The 19865-nt window shown below is 42.1% G+C and overlaps 1 pseudogene; it reads left to right on the forward strand.

Annotated features, from left to right (window-relative positions):
* The first annotated feature begins 9924 nt into the window (after positions 1-9924).
* On the forward strand, positions 9925-10449 carry LOC142442232 (ferritin light chain-like; annotated as a pseudogene).
* The last annotated feature ends 9416 nt before the right edge of the window (positions 10450-19865 follow it).

The following is a 19865-nucleotide window of genomic DNA, read 5'->3' on the forward strand; positions in this document are numbered from 1 at the left end:
GTATTAAAGTAGCAGATAGACATTGGACCTCTACTCCAGTACTCTCTCAATGAAAGAAGACTTTGTTCTAATAACCTGGCATTCCGTGATGCTCAGCTTCCTGACACAATCAATTAAGAAAAAATGGTGCAGAAGCAAATATGGTGCAGAAAGTTGATGCTGCCTGGCTATCAAAAGATACAGCATCTGGGGTCCTAAAAGCCATCTAGTTGAGAAGCTACAAAGCCCACATGGAAGAACCACACAAGTCCATGTGATCATGAGGTGTCAATAGGATCAGGTATCTGGCATCAGAGACACCGAACAAAAAATCCTATCAATGTGAAAGAGGGGTAGTGTGGAATGAGACCCAAAGCCCATCTGTAGGCAATTGGACACTCCCTTACAGAAGGGTGTGTTATATAGAAACAAAACCAGGACACTTGTGAATATATATAGATATGTGCATATATATCTATTACATGTACAATATATAATCATTATATATTATATATAATAGACATATAAAGCACAAAAAATATAGCAGCTAATTTGTTCGCACAGCTGTACAGAGTGCTCAGTTCAACTCACTTCCATGAAACATTTAATATACTGGAAGTCCTTCAACTCATGAGGGTCACTGGGTCCAAGGTCAAGGAAGCAGACCGGTGAGTCTTATGTACGGCAATGCAGGCAGTCTGGATACAGGCAGCAAACAGAAGGGCAGATCATCAACAGAGAACTAGACGATAGGATCCAACAGTCCTAAGCTCAAATGATGCATACACTAGCAACATGATGAAGCAGTTCTCAAAGGAACCTCAAGCTCTAGCGACATGATCCACTGGTTGGCAGTCCAACAGTTATGTAGCCCACAAATTGTGGCAGAGAACTAGCAGGCGCACCCTGATCTGATGAGAAGAAAGCAAGAGAGAGAGAGGCAGGGTTTGCCTAGTCATTTATCTCTTTGCCCTCCAATCAAACTGCAACATTATTAATACCATGTTTCTATTGGCCAGGTTGGCACAATAAACCAACCTATCAGAATGGGTCACAAGGATGAGACGAGCCAGTCAGGGTGCAGTATAACACCTATGAAACATACAACTTTTGTCTAGTTCTTCAGTGCTTCCCAACCCCACTATCATGACCCCAAATCTACTGTACGAAACTGGCTAGACCAGAGAATGCACACGGGTACCGAAAAGAGCTAAAAACACAGGGAATCAAGGGCAGATAAACCTATCAGGATCAATAATCTGAGTAGCAATACCAGGAGAGTAAGGGGTAGGTGAGGGGTGAAATGAACACAATGATCTACATATAACCCTTTCTCAGGGGGATGGACAACAGAAAAGTGGGTGAAGGGAGACATCAGATAGTATAAGACATGAAAAAGCAATAAAAATTATGAATTATCAGGGCTTCATGAGGGAAGAATAAAATGAGCTGATACAGTGCTCAAGTAGAAAGAAAATGTTTTGAAAATGATGACAGCAACATATGTACAAATGTGCTTAACACAATGGATGTATGCATGCATTGTAATACAAGCTATACAAGCCCCAAATAAAATGAGTTAAAATAAATAAATTAATTACTTTATTAAAAACATGCGTTCATCCTCAATTGTGAGGATGGCACAGGAGAGTGCAGTGTTTTGTTCTGTTGTGCAATGGGTCCCAGTGAGATGGCACTGACTCAATGACAGCTGACATGACAACAGTCTCAGAAACCACAAATATACACCCAGCACAAACACAAAGACATTAGTGTTATGTTTACAAAAGATATTATTTCTCTCATTAAAAAAGGGAAGAGGTTTCTTCAGTTAAAAAAATTGGAACAAACAAGGTGACAACAAAATCACTGAGGCATTCCTACCCCTCATTATCCATTCTTTTGGTGAGCTGAAGGCAGTTCTCTAAGGGCCTCACAGCATGCCAGATGGCAGAGTACTTTCAGGAACATGGGCTCTAGTCTAAGGGCAGCACACTCACTAAGTGGTGAGCAGCTATTTGTCTTTCTAGGAAACTGTAAATCATGCAGTCTTGTACACTGAGGGTTCAGCTGGAAATTCAGAGGATCCAGCAGAGCAAGGGACTCACTGGATTTCAGGATGCTTAGAAGGTCTATAATCAATTGAATCAAAATAAAATTTCATGAGAAACTTCCAGCCTAACTGTAAGATAGATGAAAACTAAAAATTCTGGCAGCTAGAGTATTCACATAAGATTAATAAGCACTTTTTTACTGTTTTGTTGCTTAAGTTCAACTTATTGGGTTCCAACATAACAATAGTTTTTAGAGAGCACTTAGTAACACTTTCGATGAGACAAGAAATAACCTGATACCAATGTCAGATGATGATACTTTAAGAAAACTGTAGACCAGTGTTGATAATGGATGTGAATGAAATAGTTATTTTTAAAATAGGAAACGGAGTCAGACAATTTATTAAAATAAGTATGTATCAAGATTAGTTCTAATTCATCCCAGAATTGATTTAACACAAGAACATAAACACTCAAATATGCCTAGTGATGGGGAAAAAAGTCAATTATCTAAATAAGACAAAGAATGAATAATAAAGTAAAAAGCTTTTCATGTTAAAAACAACTACAAATCTAACATGAAATTGGTCAAATCCAATATGCTAATATACATTCTTGGAAAAAAAAGCATTGCAAATGTCACATGTAAGAGAAAAAAGTTCAGCCCATCTCAGAATCAGGATAAACATAGATGTCCATTTTCACCACTCATATTAAAAATTGTACTAGCTAGATTTATCAGAAAAAAAGAATTAATAAAAAGAAGAAAAATGACTTCCAAAAAGAAGAAATGAAAATTCCTTATCATCATAAATTGAAGATGTCATGTAAATAAGTTGCCAATTGAAGGCAAACAAGCGGCCATCAAGCTCGGAAGCAACAAAGCCCACAGAGAAGTGTGCAGCGTAAGCGAATACAAGGTGTTGAACAGACCAGGTGGCAGACACAAAGAACAAAAACCATCATTGTGTGATCACCTTCCTCACATCTCTGGGGAATGGGCAATGGGAAGGTGGGTGAGGGGAGAGGCCGGAAAGTATAAGATAAAATAATCAATTATAAACTATTAAGGGTTCATGGCGGAGGGGAGAGTGGGGAGGGAAGGGAATAGATAAAAGGAAAACGAGCTGATTCCAGGAACCCAAGTGGAAGGAGAATTTTGAGAATGACGAAGACAACAAATGTATAAGGGTGCTTTACTCAATTGATGTATTTATGGATTGTGATAAGAGTTGTATGAGCCCCAACAAAAAGATTCATTATGTTTTCAAAAAGTTGCCAAATATGTCATAAATACTATAGCTAGTAAATGTAAAAATGTTGTAGGCAACATTTCAACACACAAAAATACTTGGTACTTAAATCCCTAATGATAAACTGCTAATCTCCAACTCCCAAACCATTAACCCTTACATATTAAGATGCGGACCATCTTTCAAACCCACCTATACCCTTCTAAAACACAAGAGGAGGAGGAGTTGATGCTGTTTTCCAGAGAGCAGAGAGAGCCGGCCAGCCTGCCTGCGGGGCTAAAACGGGCAGAAGCAGTACTAGGAGATTGATATATGCACTTGGCAGGTAGCATACATTTTGCCCGAACAAAACTACTGGTCAACCTCCTTAGTGGTGATCCAAAAGGATACTACAAAAACGTGTGTGGTACACACACATGCACTTATGTACACACTAAAATCACATAAATAAAATAATGAAATTGAAAATAGATTTTTGTGTGTGAAACAGTTTGAAACAATGATAAGATCTACGAAAGTAAAATGGAATCCAACTCAACTATTTAAAAGTTTGTGAGAACAGGAGGGAGAGCCTGGGGACCCCAGGGTGGGAGAGCGCCGACAGCGGGCCAGGGATCCAACCGGCAAGTTGACACACAAGTGCACAATGTGAGCATCTCCAACCCGTTTTTGTAACAGGATCCCCTAGTTGACCACCTACATAGTGTCAAGAAAAACAAGTCCCCACTCAGTGGCTGGCCTACCCACCTTGTCCGGCAGGTGGCAGCCCACGGTTCCAGGCTAGGGGCCATCAGGGAGTGTGGAGGCAGCTCCAATCTCTCCCTCTCTCCTCCTTCCTCTCCTCTGTCCTCCCTCCTCTCTCCTCTACCCCTGCCCCTCACCCCTCCACCCCCATCTTACAAGGAAGATTAGATCAAATCATCCCGACACTGAAGGATTAAAAAATGACATCACTATGAACACTTGGTCACCACAAGCCAGTTATCCCTGTGGTAACTTTTCCAACACTTCCTGCTGAAAACCCAAAAGGTCAGAGGGATCTAGACATCCTGCTTTCATGGTCTGTATTCCTACTGAAAATCAAGATCCAGTGAGCTTTAACAATTTCTGCTCCAGGGGAGGTTTCTGTCCTCCCTCAGCTCGCCTTAGGACACCTACATTACCTTTACCAGGTGTACCGTCCCAGTCAAACAACCCACCTGACCCTGCTAAGCCCCTGCCTGCTCCGGGGAGGGGCCATAAAGAGGCTGTAGCTAAGGCTCAGAGGGAGCACACCAAGAAATGCCAGTGCAGCAGCAAGGGCTCCAGTAGGTCCACTCGGACTCTAGCATATCGTTCAGGGCCATGAGCGTTGTGCACTCGTTGATCAATGACACCTTTGGGCGCATCGCCTACCAGCCATCTCAACTGGTACATTCAAAACTGCTCCACCATCACAGTCTGGGACATCCTAGCGACCATGTACCTGCTGCTGCCTGGACAGCTGGCAGAGGCGCGTTGGCCGAGGGCCCCAGGCCCAATGCTCACTACACCAGCCCCAAATAAAGTGTCCTTCAACCTCACAACGTTCAAAACCCAAGGGACCACTTCAGGGTCACTTCCAGTTTCATCCCCCAAATAGAGGTTAAACACTTTAGCATTACCTTGTTTTTGGCTTCTTTGTTTCAGTTTTTTTTATTCTTCTGTGCATAGTTTAGTTAGATTGCTTTTGTGATGGAGATCCTTTCTTTTGTTTTTAACACTTTTGGGGAGCACTTAATCCACATATCCCACAATTCCATAATTCAGCCATCTTAAGCATTCCACAATCATTACCACAATCGATTTCACACTGTCTATTTTCCCACTATGATTAAATCGCCTTTAAAAAGACTTTTTAGTCACCTTCAGTTCTAGTCTTCAGTCCCCTCAATCCTTCATTCTTACTCCCCAAGTCCCCTCACCCTCCCCAACTCCGCCAGCCACCCACCCCGACCCCACCCAGACATGCTTGCAGACTCTTGCATGGTATTTCATCTCTAGGCATTCACTCTTTCTGTGCTTCACAAACGGAACCCAACAGAAAAAATAAAGAATAGAAAGGAAATGAAATGGGAATGATTTTTAAAACCTTAGTAATACATAGATAGAAATAAAAACAAGGAGTAAGAAGAAAGGGCCGCCACCAATATTTTAAAGCCAGAGAAGACGTTTCTGTCACGGACCAGCAAGAGATCTTGTGCCTAGAACAGACTCTGGTCGGGTCCAGAGGGAGGTCAGCAGAACAAGACGCCGGGACTCACCTTTGAGCTGAGGAGGCGCAAGGAGTCTCCGGAGGAGGCGCCGCTGTGTGGAAGGAAACGAGGGGGATTAGGAAACCCGCAAAGAGAGAATTGTGGAACTACAAAGCCCCAAACCCCAGCCAGGATCCCCTTTCCCCACAGGGACGCCCACCATGAACCCCAACCAATCCGAAAGCGGGGAAATAGGATGGCCTCGGGGAAACCCGCCCACCTCTCACTAAGAGAAGTGCTGGCAGGGTTCCCGGGGGAGAAAGGGCGCTTGCACCCAAGCCAGGTGGACTAAAACAGCCTCCGCCCACACACATGTCCCGGAGCCCAGAGCCGCCCACCTGCGAGCGCTGGCAACAGGGTGCTCAGGCTGTGGGCGCTTCTCTGGCACCGCAAGCTGAGCAAGGGACAGCGGCAACCTTGCTGGGAGTGGCAGTTCTGGCTAAGACACCGCCACTTCTGGCCCTTTCTGGGCGTGACCCGGAGGGGGAGGAGCTAGCGGGGTCAGGGGGGAGTAGGGTCTCTGCCTTCACTCCTCTCAAGGCAGCTCTTGCCCCGCCCATTTCTGCTGCTGCACCAATACAGGCGCCTGGTGAGGGTGGGCGGGGCCTGGCATGCCTGGGGCGGGGCTCAGGGAGGAGCCAGGGAGAAGAGGTCCGCACCAGAGGGCCCACAGCTGTGGCTGAGACTCAGCTAACAATGGCCGAGGCTCCAGTACTCTCCCCCATAGCAGAGAGCGTGTATGGGTGACATGGGTGAAATAGAACAATGTACGTTGGGGGTGTAAGCCTATGATCAGATTCCCCGGATGTGCATCCTCTTAACTAACTCCAAACACCCAACCATCCAATCCTGCCAAGGTGTTAATGGGTCTGAAGCAAGAACTTAGGGTCCTTGCTTAACCTTTACAGTGATGGGCCATTCTTTGACCTAAAGCACTGTCGTGTATGACTGATTTTGGGGAAAAGAGAAGTACCTACTGGCATGCACGTGTAGGTAACTTATATGTCGGTTTAACAAAATTTAAAAATAAACCCCAAGCAGGAGCAGTGAAAAGGGAATGGAGGAACGTGGCTGGGAGAATGGTTGTTAAACTTGCCAGTCCTTAGAGCTGGAATTTATACTATCTTCTTGTTTGATTTCACCGGGAAGCTTGGGGACAGCTAAACATGAGAGTTATGTTCTTCTACGATGCTTATGATTCATGCACTCTGCTAATTTAATGTATCACTCATTCAAGTTTCTATCGGTCCAAGAGGTCATTATGGACAGTGGGGAAGACTTTTCCAAGTTGAGTGATCTGAAATTTAAATTTACTTCCTGCAGGTAACTCTTGGCTGCCAGACACTCAGAATAAGTGTTTTTGGGAAAGATCAAAGTGAACTATTTCTCCATTAACTTGCATCCATAAAGATTGTGCTTCTTTCATGCCAGTTATACTTGGGAATTCCTTTATGAAAGTTCAAGTCAGATTCCAAAGTTCCTGGCTGAAAACAGAGAAACGTGATTTGTAACACTCGGTTACATTTCCCAATATGGTCAGATAGTTACCCAGATTGTACAGAAAACTGTCACCTGACTTTATCAGAAATCCACAAACGTCACTTATCAGCCAATATTTTCTGAATTAAACTGATTTATGTTCCCAGTTCTGCTGGAGCCACCTTATGCTTAGATCTGGGGAAACTTAGCCTAGGTTTTGCAACTAACGGGTGACTTCTCTGGAAATACTTGCTGTTTTATACTGGGTAGACTAGAGAAACAAATTCACGGTCATTCAAATATGTGTAAAAAAGAGATTTACATCAATGACTAATAGATAACAAGAAAACATTTCATCCCAATCCAGATCAACTCTAAAAGTCCGATACTAGCCCATATATCTGATAGTAGTCCACAATTTCCTCTTCAGATTCACACGGCACATGCAATGATGACGAGTGCCGGAAGACCACAGGCCAGTGGGTGAAAAGTCTTGTGTATCCAATGGTGGTAGAAGCATTTAGTGCTGGCGTGGGTCTCCGTGTGGCTCTTCCAGCTCTCCAAGTGACTCAAGAGCATGAAGGTGAAGCATAAAGAGAGGGAGCCCAGCTCCAGGGAAAAAGAGTGGAAGTTCCAAGAATCTACATGAGAAGGTCATGCCCACCAGGAGGCATCATCAGGTTGTGACCTGATTGACAGGCTAACCTCTACCCCTAGACTTATTTCCCAAGTTGAAATGAAACTATGTAGCTACTACACCTGCTTTCATGTGAGGTTTCCTGTTTCTGTTGATAAATCATTAATTTCCCTTTCCCCAACCTCCACCATAAAAACCTCATTGTCATCGAGTCAATGCAGACTCACATAGATACTATAGGACAGGGGAGAACTTCCCTGGTGAGTTTCCAAGAATGAAAATCTTTGCTGGAGTAGAACGCTCATTCGTTCTCCTGTGGTGTTATAGGTGGTTCCAAAGTGCTAGTCTTAAGTTAGCAGCCCAACTTATACCCTCTTCACAAACAAGGGTTTGTTCGTTCATTGTAGATCCACCCACAATAGCATGCAACTAGAGTCCAAAAGGTTCCCTATGTTGTACAAGCCACTTCCATTGGGTTGTTCACCTAAAATTAGTGATTGATCAGCAGAACGAGATATGCCCAGCCACCACTACCAAGTGCTCCAAAAGGAATCCCATTAGAAAGTCCTGGAGAGATTGGGAGAAAAATGTGGACCCAAACTCAGACTCACAAAAGAGACCCTCCAGGAAATGGCCTTTGGTCACTTTCATGTCCAGAACTGAACTAACCCCCTGCTAGGCTAACCAGTCATGTAAGTAAGATCAAGGACAGGATTTAGCTGATGGGGAAGATGGAAACAGGAGAGTCTTGGACAAAGTGGATAGTGTGTTGTTAGTTGCCCTCAAATAGGTTCCAGCTCACAGAGAACCTAGGTACAATCAGATGAAACACTCCCAAGTCCTGCTCCATCTCAGGGTGGATTTTATGTTTGAGCCCATTGCTACAGCCAATGATCCAGTCCTTCACAAGGGTTTTCCTCTTTTCAATTGCCCTTTTACTTTACCAGGCATGATATCATTTTCCCAAGATGGATCTCTCCTGATAACATATTCAAAGTACACGAGACAACATGTCACCATCCTCACTTCTCAGGAGTATTAGCATGTGCAGTCAATGCTATTGTTACTCTTATTAATTCCTGTGCAAATCTGCTTGAAAGAATGGATGAATATATGAACTGTGATAAGAGATGTCAGGGCCCCCAATAAAATATTTAATAAAAATAAATAAAATTTCATGAGACACTTCTAGCTTAATCGTAAGACTTTTAAAGGTGCAGATTCTGGGAGTTATGAATAAATACCATTTTTATTGTATTGTCATTTAAGTTCAAGTTTTTTGGGAACTGAGTCAGACAACATGTTCCTAATATTTTTTAAAAAAAACTTTTTCATTTAGCTCCATTATCAATATTGGTCTACAGTTTTCTTGAAGTAGCATTATCTGACACTGGTATCAGAATATTACTGGACTCATAGAATGTTATTAATTGTTCTCTCTCAACCATCGTTATGTTTGTACCCAATTAACTTGAACTTAAATAATAATACAGTAAAATGCCATGTTGTTAGAACAAAGTGTTCTCGTGTTGAGGGAGGGCTGGAGAAGAAGCCCAAAGTCCATCCACTTCCTCAATGTATGGCCATACAATTCTATGTAAATAAGTCAATACCTCTATTTTATGAATTAATGTATTTATATATGTACACCCTTATGTTTATACGTGTATCCATAGCTTTACTTCCTAGATCTTTTCTCTATTTCATTTTACATTCCCCCTGTCCTACCATCACACTCACCCCTTTGCTGCCTCTTAGTAATGCCTCTCAGCTAAATTGCTATTGTTCCAACACCCCCAGGATCTCTAAGTCCTCCTCATTATTGATTTAATTCCCTACTTGTTCCCCTACCTATGGAATTGTTTGATCACCACTCACTCCCCCGACCCCCTCTTCCCCCAAGGCCCTCCAGAACCATTGGTCCAGTTGCTTCCCATGCCTATATGGGTAGGCAAAACAACAAAAGCTGAAATAAAACAAAAAGAAAAGATTGAATTAAAAAGGGGGGAAAAAACTAGCGAAAACCCCCCCCCCCCAAGGCTAAGCTCACCCCGTGGTCCCGTGGATCTGTGTCTTGTTTCAACAGTGTTTGAACGGAACAGATCCGGGGACTCCCTGCCTCCAACCTTCCGCCACGCAACAGGTTTCTTTCCGGAAGTAACTTGGGGACCTTCTTCTCGGCCAGCCCCTCCTCTTGGGACCAGCGAACACTTTTATTTGGTGTGTGGTGACCTCCAAACTGACTCATCATGAGCTCTCAGATCCGTCAGAATTATTCCGCCGACATGGAGGCCGACGTCAACCGTCTGGTCAACCTGCACCTGCAGGCCTCTTACCCCTACTTCTCTCTGGGCTTCTTTTTCGACCTCAACGATGTGGCCTTGGAAGGCGTGGGGTACTTCTTCCGCGAGCTGGCGAAGGAGCAGCGCGAGGGGGCCGAGCATCTCTTGAAGCTGCAGAACCAGCGCCGTGGCCGCGCCCTCTTCCAGGATGTGCTGAAGCCGTCTCAAGATGAGTAGGGTCGAACCCTGGATGCCATGGAAGCTGCCCTAGCCCTGGAGAAAAAACTCAACCAGACTCTTCTGGACCTGCATGCCGTGGGGTCCACTCACACCGACCCTCATCTCTGTCACTTTCTGGAGAACCACTTTCTAGACAAGGAGGTGAAACTCCTCAAGAAGATGGGTGACCACCTGAACAACCTCCGCAGGCTGGCCAGCCCCCAGACCGGGCTGGGCAAGGCCCAGCCCGTGAGGCTCACTCTCAAAGACTAGGAACCTGTGGCGCCAAGCCACCTTCCAGGGGCCCTCTGCCTCCCCACTGCCGGCCCTAGCCCCTCTTCCTGAACCTGTCTGCGCGTGTGCGCCAGTGAGCTGCAATGCAACGCCACCGCCCTGGAGCCCCTCCCCCAAGCAGGGGACCACATGGAAACAGTAAAGCTTCCTTTTGCAGCAACCACCCCCCCAAAAAAAACCCAAACATAAAAACATACATAATCCCAGGTCTGTCCACTGACCTTTATGACTCTCTCCCCACTGGTCCTGGGGGGTTTGGGAAATTTCCCCTCCTAGCCTGAAGTCTATCTTTCAGGCTCCTCAGGGGTTTGTGGCTTGGATTGGCTCCAGTTGCTGACCTGTTCTGTTCCCTTATTGGTTCACCCCACTGTGGAGGGAGGTGGGGGTCAGACCAGGCTCACTCCACACCATGTATCCCCAGTATGGTCCTCTGACGATGTACTCTCCAGCGAGTGGACATCATTTCTCAAGCTGATGTTGGCCTTACTGTCTTGTCTGTGTGCCAGGACAGATTTTTGCAAATAATGGTGATTAAAAAAATTACCATTCATGGTTAATCCCATTCATTCTATTTATCTCTCAATAACACACACATAAATAAGGAGACATAATTAAGCTAAACAATCTTTATAATTAATTAATTTGCTTTCATTGGTAATTATGCCCTGTGACGATGGTGTAGTGCCCTCTTAGTATTCAAAAATTACTTACGTGAAAAATTTAAGCAGTCCACACTGAAAGGAGAGAGAGAGAATTTATAAAATTTAAGGGGTGGTTCCGGTTGAACGATGCACAATGAAGTTTGACAAGAGTTCATTTACTGATGAAAAAAACCTTGCTTGACAAATGAGATTAACAGAAAAAAACGTGCCACCAAGTATTACATTTTATAAATGCAACAAACACGCAGATCACGATGCTAAGCTCTGGGTTTTGGGTGAGCCTTCATTGTATGTTAAATATTATACATGGTCTCTTACCTCACTTGGCTTTTGAATTCTCTTTGTGTACATTTTAGGTTCTTGTTTGCTAATATTTTCATGTGTTCCCCTGTGTGCATGTGTGTGTGTGTGTGTGTGCAAGGTGTTCCTAGAGCTGCCAAGTGTTTCCTAAGAACACCTCCCACAGCAACTTCACCCAATCCACCCCAGATTTATTCTGCCTTTATCTGGACCAGTGGTTCTCAACCTGTGGGTCGCGACCCCTTTAGGGGTCGACCGACCCTTTTACAGGGTTCACCTGATTCGTAACAGTAGCAAAATGATAGTTATGAAGTAGCAATGAAAATAATTTTATGTTTGGGCATCACCACAATATGAGACACTGTATTAAAAGGTCGTGGCCGTAGGAAGGTTGAGAACCCCTGATTTTCTGGACTCACCAAAGGATGGAGATTCCAATAAGGAAGGCTCCTGGAGTATAAATTACGTCGATTTAATAATGATGCTGAAGTAATTACAGGTGATTACCCTTTAATCAGTCTCTCACCTTCCCTCCTTTATTTCCAGCTCCTGCTCAGGATCCAGGTGAGCCTGGACGCAGATAATTCAAGGTGCTGAAACTGGGGCAGATTTGGAATTCAGATTAGGCTGTGCCGTGTGGAAAGACAGTGGATCATCCTTGCTTGGATGTTTTGTGCTTCCTGGAAGGTAAAAGTACCTGGACCCTGGGCATGGGGACCTCTTCCACACCAGGTACCCTCAGCTAGTAGGTATGTAAGACAGGTTCAGGGAGGAAGGCCCTGGGGTTGAGCTCAACGATATTCAGCCTGTGCTAACACTCTGACTCTGAAACCTCCACTAATGGCTTCTTAGTAGCTGATTTGTCCACATCCAGGTCTCACTTTCATTCCAGGGTATATTTAGATATCCACACGCCCAGGGTGTCTGGTCAGGATTTAACCGATGTAGTCAGCATGGGGTTGGCCTACTGTTGTTATCACGAGTGACTCTTTGAGTACGTACTTCTCCATGAGTGGAGAGCCCAGTGTGTGCTGAGAGGGAGTTCCTGGCACTGGACCCTCAGTATGTCCCTGGGAATAAATTCTTTACACTTAAGGGGTGAAGCTGCAGCTCCTACTTGAAGTATGTCTTGTGAGGTTAAGTGGTTGGTTTACTGGAAAATCAAGCAGTCACAGACCCAAATATTTTAGGGTTAGAAGGGTGTACTACATCTTCCTCAGAGCCCTTAAGTCTGAGGGAAAAGTCCAATGTTGTGAAAAATGGATATCATGGTTCCAATATAAGTACTTTTAATTTTATACCACCTCCATCTCTAGTGACATGAGGGTCCCTGGGAAAGAGGGAATGGAGGGGATCAAAGGTAGAATAACCAGTCATTTATTTGTTTCATTAAACACGGTTTCACTACATCCTTGAGGGAGAAACCAGGATACATAGTGACCTACAAATTCGTGAGTAAGTACAATTGAGCTCTTGGTCACCTTGGTTATTGGGTAACACATCCCTGCATATGTCTAATAACAGAGAAGACTCCTTGAGTGCAGGACACAGTAGAGCTGAGGACCACAAGAGTCCTGTGATAGATCTTGGTCATAATGTTTTTGTCATATCTAAACATTTATATATCCCTGCAATTTGCCAAATTTCATGAACCACTTGTAAAATTTAACTGAAAACAGAGGATGTGTTGGTGTTTCCTAATTGTGCATGTCTACCAGATTATGTTTTGAGTTGATTAGGAACGTACATGTTAAGGTATAATGATGTAGAGTTACTGTTTAAGGATTAGAGTTTTCAGGGTAGTTTCTGAATTTGAGATTTAGGGTCATAAGGTTAGGATTAGGTTGATAGACACTGATTCAAATAATTGGAATGAATGCATTAGGTTAGATTAGGGTGCATGATCATTGGATTTGTTAAGCACATGTTAACTTTGTTGTGGCATCAGGCGATGCTCAGGGTGTTAGTAAAAGTTCTGGAGGATGAGTGGCTTTTCAGCTAGTTATCAGTGTGTTGTAAGGATACTCAGCAGGTTACGTATAAGGGTTAATGGTTTGGGAGATGGTAATAAGCAGTGAATGCGTAGGGATTGAAGTACCAAGTTAATATCGTCTGCTGAAATGTAGCCAACAACATTTTTCTGTTTATCAGCTATAGTATTTATGATATATTTAGAATCATTTATGCATAAAAAGCATCTTTTTTATGGATAGAGGAATTTTTATTTCTTCTCTTTGGAAGCCTTTTTTCTTCCCTACCAAAAAAAAAAATTGTCTTGTTTTGAGATACCCAGGCTCGTCTGCCGCCTAGCTTCTGCTCTGTCCAGGATGCAGCGGAGCTGCCCTGGAGCTGCTGCCAGGGCCACACAGGCAGGCCTGGTATTTCAGCAGCAGTCAGCCGGTCCTCAGCGTTCGCCAACAGAAGCAACCGCAGCCTTCAGCCCTCACCAGGTCCAGCGAGCCACGGACACAAGCGAGGCGAGCTCTGGGCGGATGTCAGCCTTCAGGGTGGCACGCAGAAGCAAGAGAAAGACCGAGAAGAAACCTGCCCAATGGGAAGAAGCAAAATTGTTGGCGGGATCCACGGCGGTCAGGAATGACATGTGAAGATGGAGAACTTTGTGTGATGTGATTCTCGTGGTCCAGGAAAGAGAGATCCATGTTCATCGTGTGGTCCTGGCTGCGGCCAGCCCATTTTTTAACGTCATGTCCACAACTGACACGCTCGATTCAAAGTCCTTTGATGTAGAACTCAAGGACGCCGACCTGACATTATTGAACACCTGGTGGAATTTGCTTCCGCTGCTAGGATCTCTGTGAATAGCAACAACGTGCAGTCTCTGTTGGATGCCGCAAATCAGTGCCAGATGGAACCTGTGAAGAACATGTGTGTTGATTTTTTGAACGAGCAAGTGGATGCTTCAAACTGTCTTGGTCTAAGCATTCTAGCAGCACATCTAGACTGTCCTGAGTTGAAAGCCACTGCAGACGCCTTTATTCACCAGCATTTCACTGACGTTTCCAAAACTGAGGAGTTTCTCCAACTTGATGCTCAGCGAGTAACAAGTCTCCTCAACCAGGACCTTGAGCGCAGAGGAGCAGGTTTATGATGCTGCTATCAGGAGGCTGAGACACGATTTGCCTCATCGCCAGCCTTTTATGGTGGATGTCTTCACTCACTTCAGATTTCCTCTCATCGCACAGCATTTCTTATGTAAAACTGTCCCAGCTGAGCCACTCATTCAAGACAACCTTGAGCGCCTTAAGATGGTGATGAGTGGAATGCAGTATCATCTGCTGTCTCCTGCGGATCAGAAAGAACTGGCAGATGGAAGAAGGCCTCGAAGACCACAGTCTTGTAGATATGTAACCCAAAGTTGGAAAAAGGTGCATATTGCACACGATCCTGAAGTGAGAATGTAACTACAGAAATCTCATTGATGCATGTTTTGCTCTTTAAAATGAGCTGTGTTGATAACGATTTTGTATATTCAACCACACGTTTTTGGTCTTCAAGTTTAAATAACTGAACAGTTTAAATAACTGAAGAATTGACCCCTGATTTTCCATAAAGTCTCATTTAATAAAGTATGTTATTCCCTGAAGCCAGCACTATTAGAATTCCATCACAATATGTATTCAGTATTTATGTTCAATGTGCCCACCCCTCCCTTATTTTTGTTATAAAACTTTGTCTTGGAAATATTTTGCCATTTACTAGGACCTAGGTATATATTATAATTTTCATATTAATTATTTCTAATATAATAACTGCAGAGAAAGCTTTTGTGAGAGATCATTTACCTTGCCTCATCCAAAGTGAACATTAGTTTATAGTGTGATGTAAGTAGACCACTTATTAAACAGGATTGTTTAGTAATTATTTTTAAATTCTTTTACTTGGCATTTTTCAGAAATGTTGGAATTATATTAGCTATTATTCAATGAGACCCACCCGTAGGTATCCAATACCTGCCAGGAATGGTGACTTATTATTATTAAATTGATCTCCTTCAGAGAATACTTTCAGTAGTAACATGTAATTGTCCAGAATTAAGCCAATATACTTTTTTTGAGCTAATAAACTTATATACTATTATCTCTATATATTCCTTGGATTTAAATGATGACAGGAGGAAAATGTGTATTAAATTCTGGCTGAAAATGATAGAAAAGAAAGTCTTAATCTTTTTCCTGAATACCGTGAGGAAATGACCTCTTGGCTCTCTATTTTAAAGGTAAATCATACCATTCCGAGGATGCCAGGGAAGAGAGAAGAACTTTTAATCTATTAAAAGAAGATAATTGAGTTTCAAATCGTTCACTGAGAAATGTAATTAAAAAGTAACAAGTTTTCTTTTCCCCCCCACAACTTTTGGAAGACTATGATCCTGAGGGAAGGAGAGTGGGGGGGGGGGGGTTGATGGGCAGAAATTATACTAACCTTGTTCATTTCAAGGAAGGTTCAGCATTGCCATTGGGTGTTCTAATTGGAAAATTCTCCTCTAGAGATGACAGACTATTTCTTGTGCTCCTCATTTTAAGTGGGGCTCCTCTTCGGGCTTGATATCTCTGCATAATATAGGCGATAGGTTCCGCGGTCCTTTGTGTGCACTGTAGATTGAGAAAATGGCAAGCCATTCTTAGGCCTGGCACACTCTTGATAAATTTTTATGTAGAAACCCTAGTTTTTTATTTCATTTTCCCTCTTACCATACGTATAGATGTTTCAGATATATCTCTTCTATTGATTATATGGAGTTGGGTATTTCTCAACCTACCGACATTCACATGTGAGACAACTTCAAATTCTGTTTAAGACCATTGCCTCTATCCTTTTCTGGGGATTTTATTACATAGCCGGTAGTCATTCAAGACTCTTGTCTACATTTTCTATTTATTACATATTTTGTAATGTATGTTGGATTTTGAGTGTGAACATGGCAAAGGTAATTTCTTTTTTGTATTCAAACTAGAACCAACAACTCTGTTTTTTCAATACATTGTGAACACATGTTCTCTTAATAAACACTTTCATAATTAGTAGTATGATAGACAAAAATCATTTTCATCTGTTGAAATCTACTATGTGGTTCATTTTGCATAAGCGTGATAATAAATGTAAGACAGGTGTAACAGTACTAAAAAAGAAGAAATGAAAATAATGAAATTATCTTTATGAAGGTCACAGAAAATTTGTTCTCCCTTTATTTCTGACTCGTAGCTCAGACACTGTTAACAGAGGTTTCTGCTTCTTAGCCCAGATTAGGTGGAGGATAGGACTGAGATGGAAAAACCCTTGCTTACAGTTAAACATTATACATGTCAATTAAACGTTTTTGTAAACTATATTTCTCTATATATTTGTAAGTGATGAGGTAGCAATCCCTGGTGACACAAAGTTCAAGATCGTGGATGCTATTTGAAAGGTGAGCAGGTACCACCCACCAGCTGGTCCCTTGCACAATTAAACTGACAATCTGTGTCCAAAAAGATTATCGTTTAGAGATCCCTATGGGGCAGTTCCAGTCTCTATAAAGGGTGACCTTTAGTCAAAATGGATGGTACACATACAAAACAACACGTCATTCTCAAATATGATGCAGTCTGGATTCTCCCTAAAAGATATTAAACACATGTTTCTTCCTGGGGCTCCTAATCTGAATTCTAGTCCTAGTCAACCGTTTTGGATAATGGCAATTTGCTCTTTATGATACTACTTAGTGGTATCATAAATAATTTTCATTTTGTCTTTTAAACTTGGAAGATTTTCCTGAAGCCTCTGGCTTTATGTATTACTTTCATTATATTTTGAAATTAATTGTTATTTATGTTTTCTTTATTCACTAGTACACCTCACTTATGCTCTATGAGAATGTGATCATCTCTTAAGTCTCCTCACTATTTAAAAAAACAAAACAAACATTTTATTGAGGCTCTTACAATTCTTGTACCCACACATCAATTGTATCAAGAACTTTTGTACATATGTCCCCATCATTATTCCCTAGACATTTCTTTTCTTCTTTTTAAAAATCAACTTATTGGGGGCTCGTAAAACTGTTATCACAGTCCATGCATCCATCCATGGTCGTCTTCTCACTCTTAGTTTGCAGATTTCAATGTGCTCTGCAGAGCATTTTGTACCACGGTCTCCTCTTCTAGGAAGAAGGGCTCTGTTTCACACAGCACTCCATTTCCAGACCCGTGTGTCCTGCGCACTTCTACTGGACAAGCTACAGCGATTTAACAAAGAATATTAATAGGTTGAGAAATTGAAAAAATACTCAGTTCAGTTTTCAACGTAAAATAAACATAAAATTTAAAAACCTTCAATACAAAAAATGAGTTAAATTTGAGGTATGGCAACACAGAAAACCAGTCTACAAATGAGATGGGTGTATTCAGATAAATGAAAATTTATCTTAGTATTTTGTGTTTCTTTGAGATAGAAACATTTTTCACCCTGTTCTCAGAATTAAGTTTTGTGGGCATTCATGCAAATCTGGCAAGAATTAGACCACAGTAATGTTTGCTATATGTCATTTGCTTTGTTTTGTTTTTTTCTCCTCAGAGGAGCAGATTCTTCCCATTCTTAATTGTAATGCAGGATTGTGATGCTGGGAATCTACATGGTGATGAAGTGGGAGAACAGGGAGTTTTCTGTGTGTTCTTCTGATTGAGGCTGAATTTTTTATAGCACCTGGGCAGTAAGGCTCTGACCTTCATGCCTGTGTTGTAGTTTACAGTTTGGCCTGTCCATGTTCCTTCTCCTCATTTCAGTATATCCTTTCTTTATCTTTGAATATTTAATACCTATTCACTATACCCTCCCAGTTAGGTCTCATGGGTAGGATATGGGGTATGTGGTTGATAGGGGAAATATTTCACCTCCAGCTATGAAATGTCAATGGAATTGACTTTTCTCTGGTGAATAATCTTTTGAGTTGATAAAAGTCTCCCCCTCCAGTGTCTGAAACATGGCTTATTTTGAATGTTCATGCGAAAATCTGGCGGGGTTTTATAGTCAAAGCCCACAAAATGCAGGGTTCCACTAATGACTGGCCCCAGTTTTTCCCTGTCACAGTAAACAGTACTCAGTCTCTAGAAATTTATAAAATCTTAATTTACATTTTTGCTGTATTTTGCTTTCTTTTTTTCAATTACATGTGTTTGGTAGCTTCTGATTCAGATAAGCAGAACACAGCTGTTCCCATCTGAATAGACCTCCTCTAGATTTCAGATGGCATTTGATATGTCAATTCATTTCAGTTCTCTGATGGTGCATGCCAGGACGCCCAGCATCAGTGCACCCACGGCTCATGTTGCAGAATAAGGAGCAGGTGCCTGACTCAGGAGAGGAGGAAACAGCTGAAGAGAGACAGAGCAGGGGTCCAGAGTGGAAATGGAGTGGCAGGTGTCCAAAGAGGGCCTAGAGCTTGTACGTGGGCAGAGAGTTGTGGTCATCTCCACACGACTATACATTATAGAGGAACGAGTAGACAGATAGTATAGGGTGTTTCATCTCCCAGCATCAGGAAACTGATCTACATTTGATCAACCCTTATGCTTTGTCCCTCGGTTCTTCGAGCTGAAAACTGAGAAACCAGTCCCCTGCCCTTGAATTGAAGAGCATCCAATGGTTACTGAGTTTCCTCGAGCCCTAAGCACTTGAATTGTTTTAGGACCATTCAGGCAAGGAAGGTTTTTTTCCCCCCCAGAAAATAGGTACTGTACACTAGAAAAATATGTGAGTTTGTAGAGATATGTCCTAATCTTATGGGCTCTTGCTAATCTTTTTCACCACACTGATATCATTTTTAAATTAAAATGTACAACTTATGTTAATTTTGTTAATGTACCTTTAATCTTGCAAAATTATTAAATTTATTTGGGGGATTCTATCAGACTTATGTTGACAGAGCAATATTTCCTTATATTTTAAAGATTGTATTGCTTGGCTTTTTATGTTTTCTGAACACTTTACATATTTTATATTATTTAATTGGTTGCTTTTCAATTTTCTTATACAATATTTTGTGGGCTGGTTTTTATGTGAGGAGAGGAAATAAGAAAACTTTATGCCTATTAAAATAACATTTTGGTATACATTATTTTAAACAAGAAAAAATAAAAGTTCATGGAAGATACAGATGACTATTTATGAAAACACACTCATTACAAATATAGTAATATTGAGGGTAATATAGTAAAATGAGTAAGACTTACCCCACACCCACCCCAGTGAATCAGTAAAAAATCACTATACCTCAGCACAGACACAGAGGAATGGCCTTCTTGATTGGTCAGTATTAGTCCATGAGAAACTGAATTTGTCAGCTCTCATCTATGAAGTCAGTGAAATTATAGGGGTTGAGTATAAGTCATGAAAAGCTGTCAAACCACATCATGAGATCATGAGATACACCCCCCA

This window comes from Tenrec ecaudatus, chromosome 3, assembly GCF_050624435.1.
Source record: "Tenrec ecaudatus isolate mTenEca1 chromosome 3, mTenEca1.hap1, whole genome shotgun sequence".
NCBI classification, from domain to species: domain Eukaryota; kingdom Metazoa; phylum Chordata; class Mammalia; order Afrosoricida; family Tenrecidae; genus Tenrec; species Tenrec ecaudatus.